The sequence below is a fragment of the Mauremys reevesii genome, linkage group 9 (assembly GCF_016161935.1).
Source record: "Mauremys reevesii isolate NIE-2019 linkage group 9, ASM1616193v1, whole genome shotgun sequence".
NCBI lineage: Eukaryota > Metazoa > Chordata > Testudines > Geoemydidae > Mauremys > Mauremys reevesii.
This window is the reverse complement of record NC_052631.1, coordinates 89,465,157-89,476,574: the sequence shown is the minus strand read 5'-3', so window position 1 is coordinate 89,476,574 and position 11,418 is coordinate 89,465,157. Positions and strand designations below refer to the sequence as shown.

General features: G+C 45.2%; 1 protein-coding gene across 1 annotated transcript in view; it reads left to right on the top strand.

Moving 5' to 3' along the window:
* The first annotated feature begins 1,993 nt into the window (after positions 1-1,993).
* LOC120372466 (X-linked inhibitor of apoptosis) overlaps positions 1,994-11,418 on the top strand; it is a 36,851-nt gene continuing 27,426 nt past the window's right edge. Inside the window, exon 1 of the mRNA XM_039489625.1 lies at positions 1,994-2,148. The gene's annotated coding sequence lies outside the window, so the exon portion shown is untranslated. The remainder of the gene's footprint in view (positions 2,149-11,418) is intronic.

Here is an 11,418-nt window from a genome sequence, read left to right as displayed (position 1 = left end):
CGCATACTGGCTTGCCCAGCCCTGCATTGCCAGCCTGCCCCTTCCACACTGCCCCCCTGCCCAGTGCCTTGCCTTTATGCCCAATACTCCCTCACCCAGAGACTTCCCCCACAGATCCCTATACCCAGCGCCCCCTCGCCCAGAGACCTCCAACAGATCCCTATGCCCAATACCCCCGGACCAGCTATGCCCAGCACCCCCTGCCCAGAGACCCCTTCCACTGACCTTCCACCACAATTGCACAGCACCATGCACACCATACACCCTGCCCAGCTCCCCCACCCACAGATCCCCTACTGTCCAGCATCCCCTTCACAGTTCCAGCATCACTGCTGTACAGCGCCCCATATTCCTGAGGGAATTCGGCATCAAATTCTGTACATAATATTTTAAAATTCTGCTTTTTTTTTTTACAATAAATAAACGTGGAAGCTCCACCATGGCAGTGGGGAGCACAGGCCATTGAGATGGGAGAATACCCTGCAGCCTCCCCCACCCCCCTGGGACAGGGACTTGGCAGTGAGGCTGAACCTGGCCCTGACACAGCACAAGGGCCATGCTTGCCACAGAAACACCTTAGGGCCCTGCCCCTTTTGTGCCAGGGACAACAGATGTGGGCAGGGAGGCTCAGCCTGGCAGCAGGATCCAAGTGCAGAGGGACTTAATGTGGCAGGATCCAGATGGGGGTAAGAAGGTTCTGTGTGGGGCAGTCTGGGTGCAGGCAGCTCAGTGGGGGAATCTGGATGCACAGGGAGGTTCCAGGTGCAGGGGCAATGGGAGTCTGCAGGGGGGACCAAGTGAAAGTGGTTGGAGCTTGGGGGGGAGTGTAGGTGGTTGGGGCTCAGTGGGGAGGGTGTCTGGGGGGGCTCATCAGAGTGGTACAGATGCAGGGGAGGTGGGGCTTGTCAGGGTGAGGGTTTAATGGCTCTGCTTAACAGGGGAGCCCCAGCTGTTACTAAGGGGATCCACATGCTGAGCCCCCGCTTCCCCTATTCCCTTCTCTTTCCCATCCCATCATAGGTGCTGACGTTTGGTTTTGTCAGTGGGTGCCCCATCCTGGCTCCACCCTCTCCCCCAAGGCCCCGGCCCCACTCTTTCCTGCCCCGGCTCTGCCCCCTCCCCTTTGGTTGCCTCCCCTGAAGGCCTCCCGCTCACTCCTTTCTGCCCCCTCCTGCCTTTAGGGCAAGGTGCGTGTGTTTGGGGGCACTCAGCTCCCCCCAACTGGCAATTTTCAGCATATTTATGCACTTTTCATATTCTACTTATTGAATGTGTGTCTATCATTAGTATCTTAACCTCCTCATTAAAATAATAATGACCTACATAATTACATTATCATGAATTACAGTGTATTAAAATCATCACCCTCAGCTACAAGCTGTCTTCACTAACAGCCCAGTTTACAGACATTACGTTCCCTCTGCTTCACTGCTGCGTGGGGCCTCTTTGGGAGCTGCAGGCCACTGATGGCAGCGGAAAGGTGGCAGCTGCGAGGGACAAGCAGTGGGGAGTCTTTCCCCTCTCCATGCCCCTTTCCCCCCTCTCTTGTTTCTTCTCTAAGTCCTTGCTCCCTTTCCTGATGTTTCCCCCTTCCTGCTTCTCACCCATGTCCCTTTCCCCATCTCTCTCTACTCCTCCTCCTGGTGGCTCGGTCTAGTGCCTGGCCCACCCATGCACTCAAAGCACAGAAGCGGCTCCCCCTCCTTGGGGTAGGAAGGGCCGCCTAGTGGTTAAGGCACAGGCCTGGGGGAGTGGGGGCAGGTGTTCTGGGTTTGGTTCTCTGCTCTGCCACGGACTCCCTGCTTAGCCTTGGGAAAGTCACTTCACCTCTGTGTGCCCGAGAATAGCTGGGCTCATTTGGGTCACCTGGTGGCTGCTGTGGCGGGGTGATGGCAGGGCTGGGACGAGGCGGGGCGGGAAGAGGCAGCGTGGGGGCGGGGCCCCTTCTGACGCTCGGCCAGAGCCAGGCTCTACGCCTGCGCGTCCCCCTGCCGCCGCTAGATGTCGCCCCACGCCAACGGGCTCAAGGACTCGGCCTCCGCCCCCGCCCCCCGGTAGATAGGTGGTTACGAGCCGCCATCTTCTCGCAGGCTTCCTGAAGCGAGCGGCGTGCGGGGCTGCCGGCGGCGGGTTCGCGGAGCCCGTGCGGTAAGTTTTACCAGGGGAAGGGGCTGCTGCCGCCGCCCGTAGCCCCGACGGGGCAGCTCGGCCAGCGGCGGAGACGGGGGGGTTTCTGGGCTCCCACTATAGGGAGCGGGACACGACTCACCCCCCCCCTTTGGGACAGTGCCTGGGGCGGGCAGGACTGTTCCCGCCCTTCCGGGGGTGTCCTGGGCGGGGGCTTTACTCTTCCCCTCCCCCCCAGCTCCTCCTGAGCAGGGTGGGGCAGAGACTCTGATCCGCACCCCCCTTCTGAGTGGGGTTTCCCGGGGGGGTGGGCAGGGACTCCCCTTGCCCCTACTGCTAGTGCAGTGTAAATGACATAGCACATTTACTGGTGACTCTTCAAGACACCCCCCCCTCCTTGTAATATGGAAACAAACATGTACAATTAAAGGACCCACAACTCTTAGGGCGTTACCTGATTTATGGACAGCCCCTAAGATCCAGCTTGAGTCCGCCAGGGAGTTCTGGTACCTTGATAAACTGGACCCATCCTAAGGTTCATTCACTTCTAATTCCCCCAATTCCAATTGTGGCACACCGCTGTAGAGCCCTCTGAATTTATCTCCATCCAAAATTGCAGTGCTGTGTTGGCACAGGTCTCACCTATGGCTTTGCTGCATTAACCTGCACATAATGCATTGTATGCCATTTGTCCACACGTCTGGAGTACAGCTGACTTTTCAACTTTCATTTGTGCCTCTCATTTATCTGTACTTGTGTGTGTCCCTATTAGCTCGTTTAAGGGTAAGGTCATTTAAAGAGTTGCTTTTCTTTCCGTTAATCTTCTGGACCTGAAAGATTGAAGAGTTTTATAACAGTGATACTTCTGTATATGCAGCTGTTTATCAAATATTATGGATATTTATTAAATCACTAAAAACGTGATTAAATTAAATTAATTAATTAAAGCAGCAAGTAAAATAGTATGAAATCACAAGCAAACTGGTGTGTGTCATAAGCCAAAGTCTCTTTGAAATGAGGAAGTGTTTTCAAGATACTGCTATATCAAAGACTTAACCAAAAAAGTCAAAGTTCACTTTGAAAAGGTCTGCTTCTATAAAGTGTCAAAACTAATGTTTTACAGTTCACAAGAAAATAAATTAGGGGATTGCTTTTTTGAAATCCAGTTCTAAGGGTACTGATATTTCTATAGTGCAAGGACAGGACTACTTTTCTTGGTGAACCTGCCTTTCTAGAGGCTTTAGCAGTCTCAGGCTAGGTCTACAGTGGGGGGTTGACCTAAGATACACAACTTCAGCTACGCAAATAGCGTAGCTGAAGTCGACGTATCTTAGGTCGATTTACCTGGCCGTGAGGATGGCGGCAAGTCAACCGTTGCCGCTCCCCCGTTGACTCCGCTTCTGCCTCTCGCCACGGTGGAGTTCAGGAGTCGACAGCAGAGCGATCGGGGATCGATTTTATCACATCTACACTAGACGCGATAAATCGATCCCCGATAGATTGATCACTGGATCGGCGGGTAGTGTAGACATACCCTCAGATAGTGAGATCAGAAGGATGTTTTCTGTTAAAGTATTGGTCAATGGAAATTACAGAGCAACTGGCTCCTAAGTAATCTTGCTATATTTTTTTTGTCACATAATTTATTTTCATAGGGTAATAATAAAAATCTTTGACTAAACTAACTTCTGATAAAGGTTTTTCAGGTTTGAATAATTTTTTTTAGTTATTCATAAAAAAGGTGTTTCTATACAAAGAAAACCCCAAACAGAGGGGATTGTTTTAACCATTTTCTTAGTAAGCTGCAAAGAATCTGCAATGAAACCCTCAACTCCCATTGGAGTCAAGTGCATAACTTCACTTTTATTTAACATGGTAACTGAAACTTCAGGTTTTGCAAGTTTGTCTAAATGTAGCTCTCTGCCAATGGGTAACCTAAAACTCATTCTGCTGACCTTCATGTGTAGTAGATTTTCTGTAAAAGAAGCTACAAACTGTTTACCAGTTAATGAGATCTCAGGGTGCATGGTCCCTTAGAAAACTTGGGATAGCATACAGGGAGAAAAGATCAGTGTGAGTAGTGCTGTAGTGCAAATTAAAATAAGTGGTTTTTACTGTATAAATATCCAGAAGTGCTTTGTTTAGTTGTACTATAATTTGCAGGTATGAAAGCCAACATATAATGTTAGACAGGGCCGGATCCAGGCACCAGCTCAGCAAGCAGGTGCTTGGGGTGGCCAAGGGGAAGGGGCGGCACGTTGAGCTCTTTGGCGGCAATTCGGTGGCGGGTCCCTCGATCACTCTCGGAGGAAGGACCCGCTGCCGAATTGCCACCAAAGAAGAAAGTGGCGTGGGGGAGCAGGTGCTGATTACTTTTTTTTTTTTTTTGCTGCTCGGGGCGGCAAAAACCCTGGAGCCGGCCCTGGTGTTAGAATCTTGTTGAAACTGTCTTATGTTTGTGATTCATTGAAGAATGGAACAGATCTATCAGGCTCCTATTCTGTTTTCTGACAAAGTCCAGACACTTTAACTTCTGTGGAAATGTCTATCCTATGGAGAAAGGCAGCACGCTCACTGGAAAGTAGGAGTAGTTATATCAAGGAAATATTTACTATATTTACATTTACTGTAGACTGGTGGGAAATAGCCCATCTTGTATATGTCCCTTACATGTTTGTGGGTTTGGGGTTGCTATGAGATAAGTAAAGCCATTAATTTGAATAGACATTAAGTACTTAAACTGAGAGCAGTGTCCTAGCCACAATTAGTTCACTGTTGTTTGGTTGATATAAAGGTTTTACATTACGTTATAACAGACCTGTGACTTCAAGGCCAGCATTTTCAAAAAATGATTAGTGATTTTGGATGCAGAGAAGGGCCTGATTTACAGAATGTGAGTGTGACGCTAAGGGGTTCTGTCACTGCCTGCCTTATAACTTGGGGGGCCTTAAGGCAGTGCAGGTATGGTTCAATTCTCTGACACCAATACCTAGTCCACAAGTGTAAGGTCTCACCAGCCCAGTTACTCTTTGCAGGTTGACATCAACAGCCTAGTCTTCTTACATGCATCCTCCCTAAGTTCTGAACTACCATACACTTGCAGTTTTCCCCTCTGGTTCATAATTAAGGCTGTGAATTTGTCACGGAAAGTCACGGATTCTGTGACTTCTGCAGCGGCCAGTGTGCCTGGCTCAGGGGCAGCTCAGGCAGCCCCGGCTCCAGTCGCACCAGCCAGTGCTGGGGCAGTATCGGGCCACCATGCCCCGCCTCCCACCCCCAGCAGCGGATTTTGGGTGTGGTAGGGGTCAGGGGGTTGGGGCATGGGATGGGGTGAGATGGGCTGTGGGTGGCGCTTATGGGGGGGGGGGCGGAAGCAGTGACATTCTCCTCGCTCAGCTGCTAGGCAGAGGTGTGGCCAGGCAGCTCTGCACGCTGTCTCCACCCAGAGCAGTGGCTTTGAGGCTCCCATTGGCCAGGAACCGCAGTCAATGGGAGCTGCGGGGACAGCGCCTGCTGGCGGATGCGCAGAGCCAAGTAGGGAGCCTGCTGGCCCTGTCACCTCCCCCACCCAGCACCAGTGGGGGTCCCAGGCTGCACGCCACAAACCTGCACTCTCCCAGCACCCAGGCTGCAAACCTGCAGCCTCCCTCTTGCCGCCCCCCAGCACCCAGACCTCTCTCCCCCAGACCCCTCTCCAAGTTTTAGTCAGGGGTATATAGTAAATGTAATGGACAGGCCATGGGCCGTGAATTTTTGTTCACTGCCAGTGACCTGTCCATGACTTTTACTTAAAATACCTGTGACTAAAACATAGCCTTATCCATAACCCCGAAGGGTGAAACCAACCCTCCTGATACCAGCTTACTTTGGCACACATGCTGCACACCAGAGACCTGTTTGGATGAAAATAATTAAAGTTGATTTAATAGAAAAAACACAGATTCAATGATGAAATAGTAAGTGGAAGCAAACATAAATTACACAGAAAAATGTAAAAGGCAACCTCAGGTTTTACACTTTCGTATTAGATAAAATCCCTTTCCTAAAAAAGTTAACTATTGCTTTAAGACAGTTTCACAGTGTACTCGTTAATTGTAGGAGCAATCCAGCATTCACAAATAGCCCTCTGTGTACAGACTGTCCCTCAGGTTCTGGATGAAAATTTGCAGTCCCAAGCCTGTTTTTATTAGTATTTCCCCCCCGCCCCTGACGCACATGGGCTATGGTAGAAAATTAAGTCAGATTAACTACCTTGCTTGGGATGTGAAAAATCCAGGGGTTTGAGTGGCATAGTTAAACTGGCTTTACCCTTGGTGTAGACAGCACTAGGTTGAAGGAAGGATTCTTCCATAGATCTAGTTAGTGCCTCTCAGGGAGGTGGATTACCTATGCTGATCAGAGAACCTCTTCCTTCAGTATATAGGTAATGTCCACACTGAAGTGCTGAGTGTGCTAAATCCCTGGTGACTCATGGTTATTTAGAGTAGAAAAATTCCCTCTTAGAAAGACAGACACCCTGGCTATCAAGCCATTATTGCCTGCCCCGCTCCTGCTCTCCCCCCCCCTTTGAACAATGGATGGTTACTTGAAGCTTGTTTTATGTAAATACCTGACTTGGGAGGTGCCCCTCCCTGCTTGACTGCTCACCATTCTGAGGGGTAGTTGTACAAATTACAACCAAAAACAATGAGGAGTCCGGTGGCATCTTAAAGACTGCCCAAATAAATCTGTTATAAGCTAGAAGAAGTGGGTTTTTTACCCACGAAATCTTATGACCAAATAAATCTGTTAGTCTTTAAGGTGCCACCGGACTCCTCATTGTTTGTGTGGATACAGACTAACACAGCTACCCCTCTGATACTTGAAATTATGACCAGTTTTCTATATACATAAATACATAGATTCATAACCATGAACTGTAAACATATCTCATTATGACCATCAAGTTCAGAGCATTACAGGCTTTCCTAAGACCTTACACTTTTTATACATTTATAGTACAATAGTACAGTATGGAATCAGTTGATTGAAGTATTCATTTTTGGTTTAAACTTTCTGTTCTGCTCTTGGTGTCTGGACCCTGGTTGTCACAGTGAATATACACCACTTTCTGAAAACCAGATCCCTTTAATTAGCCTTAAATTGGGCACCTAAAATTACAAGTCAGTTTTGAAAATCTTTGCTTTAATATTCAAAATTAATGTGGAAACTATTATTAATTAGATTACTTCTCAATTGGTATTTTGGGGAGGGGAATAGAATGTACTTTGATTCAGGTTTCTTGTCCAGTAGATGTGATCTGAAAAGGGTTGTTGATAGTAAATTAGTTCTGTAGCTCTGACCTCTTGAAGATAGATTGTAAAATTTCCTTTCCTTTCCTCTATTTTTCTATCAATAAGAATTTAAAAATTGCAACCTGTTTTAGGGATTAGTGGAAGATAGGAGAAGAGACTAGAACTTTCCCTTAATTAATTAACCTAATTCTGAATTTGATTATGGATAAGTGACTGGATGATGACTGGTAGAGCCCTTGCAAATCTGCAGATATCCACTATATATCCACGGACAATTTTTGCAGATTGCAGTTTCGATACAGAAACAAATTTTGCATCTGCGCAGGGCCCTAATAGTTGCAATGATTGGATGATGATCAGGGATTACATCATATAGAATGGGAAGTCACAGCAACAATAGTATGATCTAGGATATTTCTATTCTCTCTCTTTTATCATTGCATAACTGTCCAATGGGATTTATTGTTGATTGCTGGTCATCACCCAGCAGTGCACCCTCAGTGGGTGAGAAGGTCATTAGCATTTTAGCTCTTCTTATTAAATGGGAATTTTGCCAATCTAAATTTGGGAGCAAATCTCTCTTTTAGAAGTGAAAATTGTAACACAGGGTATGTACCACTTACATTAAACTGTTATAAGAGAACCTGGGAGGCTCCAAATTAGTTTTGGACTTGAAAACTATCAAAAATTTTCTTAACTGGAGCAACAACATATATTTAAAAAAATGTATTTAATGGGATCTAGATACTGAAGTCATAATTCTGTCTAGTGTTGATGACATTGCTGGATATGAGCTGAAGGTGCATATTTCTTGCCAATTAATCATCTTACTTCTGCCTGGCATGTTCTGGACAATTTTCTGTTAACCAGGAAAGCAAACTGCAGTTTGAGTACTTAACAGTTGCAGTTTTAGTATATAACTTCATGTATAATGTCCTAATTAGGGTCAATCAGTAACTTGTAGAGGCTGATGGGTATGCTGTAATCTTTTAAAGTTTTGCAATGAATATTGTGCTCTTAAATTATAATGAGTTCTATTTAAATATATTCATGATGTAGCAATCTCTGTTTGTGATCCCTAGACAAAAAAATGATTTTAAGGGTTAAATAAAATCACCTTTGTTATCAAAGCTACTTTAGTCTGAATTTTATTTCTTTTAATAAAGCTGCCACACTTGGGTTAGTATTTAAATCCTACTAATCTATTTTTGCTTTGTGCTTATTCGTGTAACCCTGTGCAGGATCAAGCCCTTTATGAAGCCAGTCTGTCTTGGGTTGCGCTAATTAAAAGCTGATTCACAGTCCATGGGAAAAAATTGAAAGCAAGTCAATCCCTTTCTGACTTACCTTGTTAACATGACTCATTTGTTTCTCTTTTGGCATTACTGGTTCCGGCTCAGTATCCCATTCATTCATCTGTGATTTCTGAAGTTGAAACATTCTGCTTTGCATAAAATGCACATAAAGTTCCTGTGTCCCTCTACAGGAAATCTCAAATTCATAAAGCTTATTCACCCATAGTACTACTAAGATTTAACATAGGCATGTCCTGGTGCACTGTAATTTCTTTTTCTGTCTATTTTGCAGTGTCTGGCAACCTGACTTAGTATGCTGCCACTGAAAAATATAATTCGTATTCATAACCTGCTATGAAACAAATAAACTAAATTTCTGCTAATTACATTTTAGTATATAATGCAAGGGTTCTCAAACTGGGGGTTGGGACTCCTCAGGGGGTCATGAGATTATATGAGGGGTCACGAGCTGTCAGCCTGTACCCCAAACCCTGCATTCAGCATTTATAATGGTGTTAAATATATATTAAAAAAGTGTTTTTAATTTATAAGGGGGATCACATTGATAGGCTTGCTATGTGAAAGGGGTCACCAGTACAAAAGTTTGAGAACCACTGATATAATGGTAGCTGTGGGGGAGGGAGTTGTTGCTGGGGTGGAGGCGGAGTGGCTGTCTACTGAGTTTGACCAACCAGACACAAGGGCCATTACAAGAGCCCAATGTGGAGCTGTGTGGTCATGGGGGAGGCTTTGAAAGCGTACTTTAACAGTCTCCGCCACATTAACGTGCTGTGCTTGACTGTGCTCTGGCCCTGAAAGTTTGTGGTTTTTTAGGAACGGTGTAGTACTTGGTGTACATTTATACATTGTCATATAGTGAACCTATGAATTATTATTGTATTTTGCTGTACATTTATAACTATTACATTATTTTTAACTGAAACTATGAATTATGTAGTGTATATTTGCTTGTTGTACATTTACATGTTGTTGGGTGTTTTTGAACCTCTGAGTTTTGTTTGTGCTGGACACTTTACAAGCACTGGGTGCTTTGAGTACCACTATGCATACTGCAGTATGTGTGGTAAACTAAACAAGATTATTTAAAAAAAAAGAATTTTACTGACTGATAAAAGCAGTTGGCGGGGGAGAGGGGAACCCAATATGTAAATAAAAAAGGACAATAAAACTTCAAAAAACAAAATAACTGAACAGAACTTTAAATTTAGAAAGGCAGCAAATGGTTCTGTCCCTTTCAATGCAGAAATGCAATCCATTTTGGTTACAAGTACATCAGCTGTGACTCTCGTAGGTTGGTGTATGTGAAGCTGTGGTTGACCTTACTGTCCACCAGTCAGGGATGTAACCCATGATGCCAAGTGGATTGTTGAGAGTCATAGCGAGCTACCACCAGGGAGTTCTCCAGAGACTGCAAGGGTGGCAAGTTGGACATGTGATTGTTGTACCTATAGGTCAACTAGAATCCGCAGCATTTGTGTTTGCTGCCTGAGAAGTTCCATTATGTCCTGATGCATCTCCCACACCCTCTTCTCATGGGATTCTTGGATCTTTATACATTTTCTCCTCTCCTTTTTATCCCTCTTCATGCTGTCTACCATGTTGGCCCACCAGGCCATGAGTTCACAACAAACACAACATGGGCTAGCAGGATCTCAGTGAATGTATCTTCCCTAGTCCTCTTCTTTCTCCTCTGTGTCAGTCAGGCATTCTACAGGTGTGGAGGGGACCCCCTTCAAGGCTGCAATAGCAGCAGCTGCAGATAAAACAGATGTATCCGTTGTATTTACAATCACAACAGAAAGTGAAAGTAAGTTTCATAACTCCTTTCCCTCTTTCCCATAACACTTTTTAATGACATGCTTATGGACACTTCAGCTGTGGAACACCTCTGCATAGCACCATTCTCCAGCCCCAGCCATGGTGAGTATTGCCTGTGAGTGGCAGTGGGTGTGGGTAGGGGGCTGACGCTAACATTTTCAGTTGCTTTAAACAATTTTCCATATTTTCATTTGTTCATATTTCCTCTCTCTTTTGTTGATATGGTTGTAGATTCTTGCCATGCTTCACTCTCCTCCATCTCTGACCTTTGGTAAAGGGCCCATAGCAAAGTCTGCCCTGCCAACCCCTAGCCTGAACTAACCCTGGCTCCTATGTGCTATGGAAGTATACACAAATAATAATTAGCGTTAAGGTTGTTGTGTTGTGATGAAACACCTTAAACATAAGATGCTTATTATGTGGGTAGTGTAAGACCTATGACGGTTAATTTTCTTGTTTTCTTGGATGCTTATGTCTTCTAAATGATGCGAAAGATGACTGAGATTGTCACTTAGCAACCATAACTACATTTGGAAACAAAGTTTTTTGTTTGTTTTGTAAGATTCTAAGTAACTGAGTGAAATAAGCAGTATTATTGTAGTAATTGAAGCTATTCCCTAGTAATTGTGCTAGGAACCATTTTGTAATCTGCTGTATAATATAGTTGCTTAATGGTTCCACTTATTTTTGTTTCTAGACCCTTCATTAAGAGGGCAGAAGGAAACTCTGAAAACTGAATCCATAAAAAGACATAGCTTTCTTTAAGGAGAGAAATAAAATACTCCAAATAAAAATTGCATTCTGGGAATCTTTATGATGTTCCTCTTAGACTGAAGGCACCTGACTTTAGAGTTGAGGGTGAA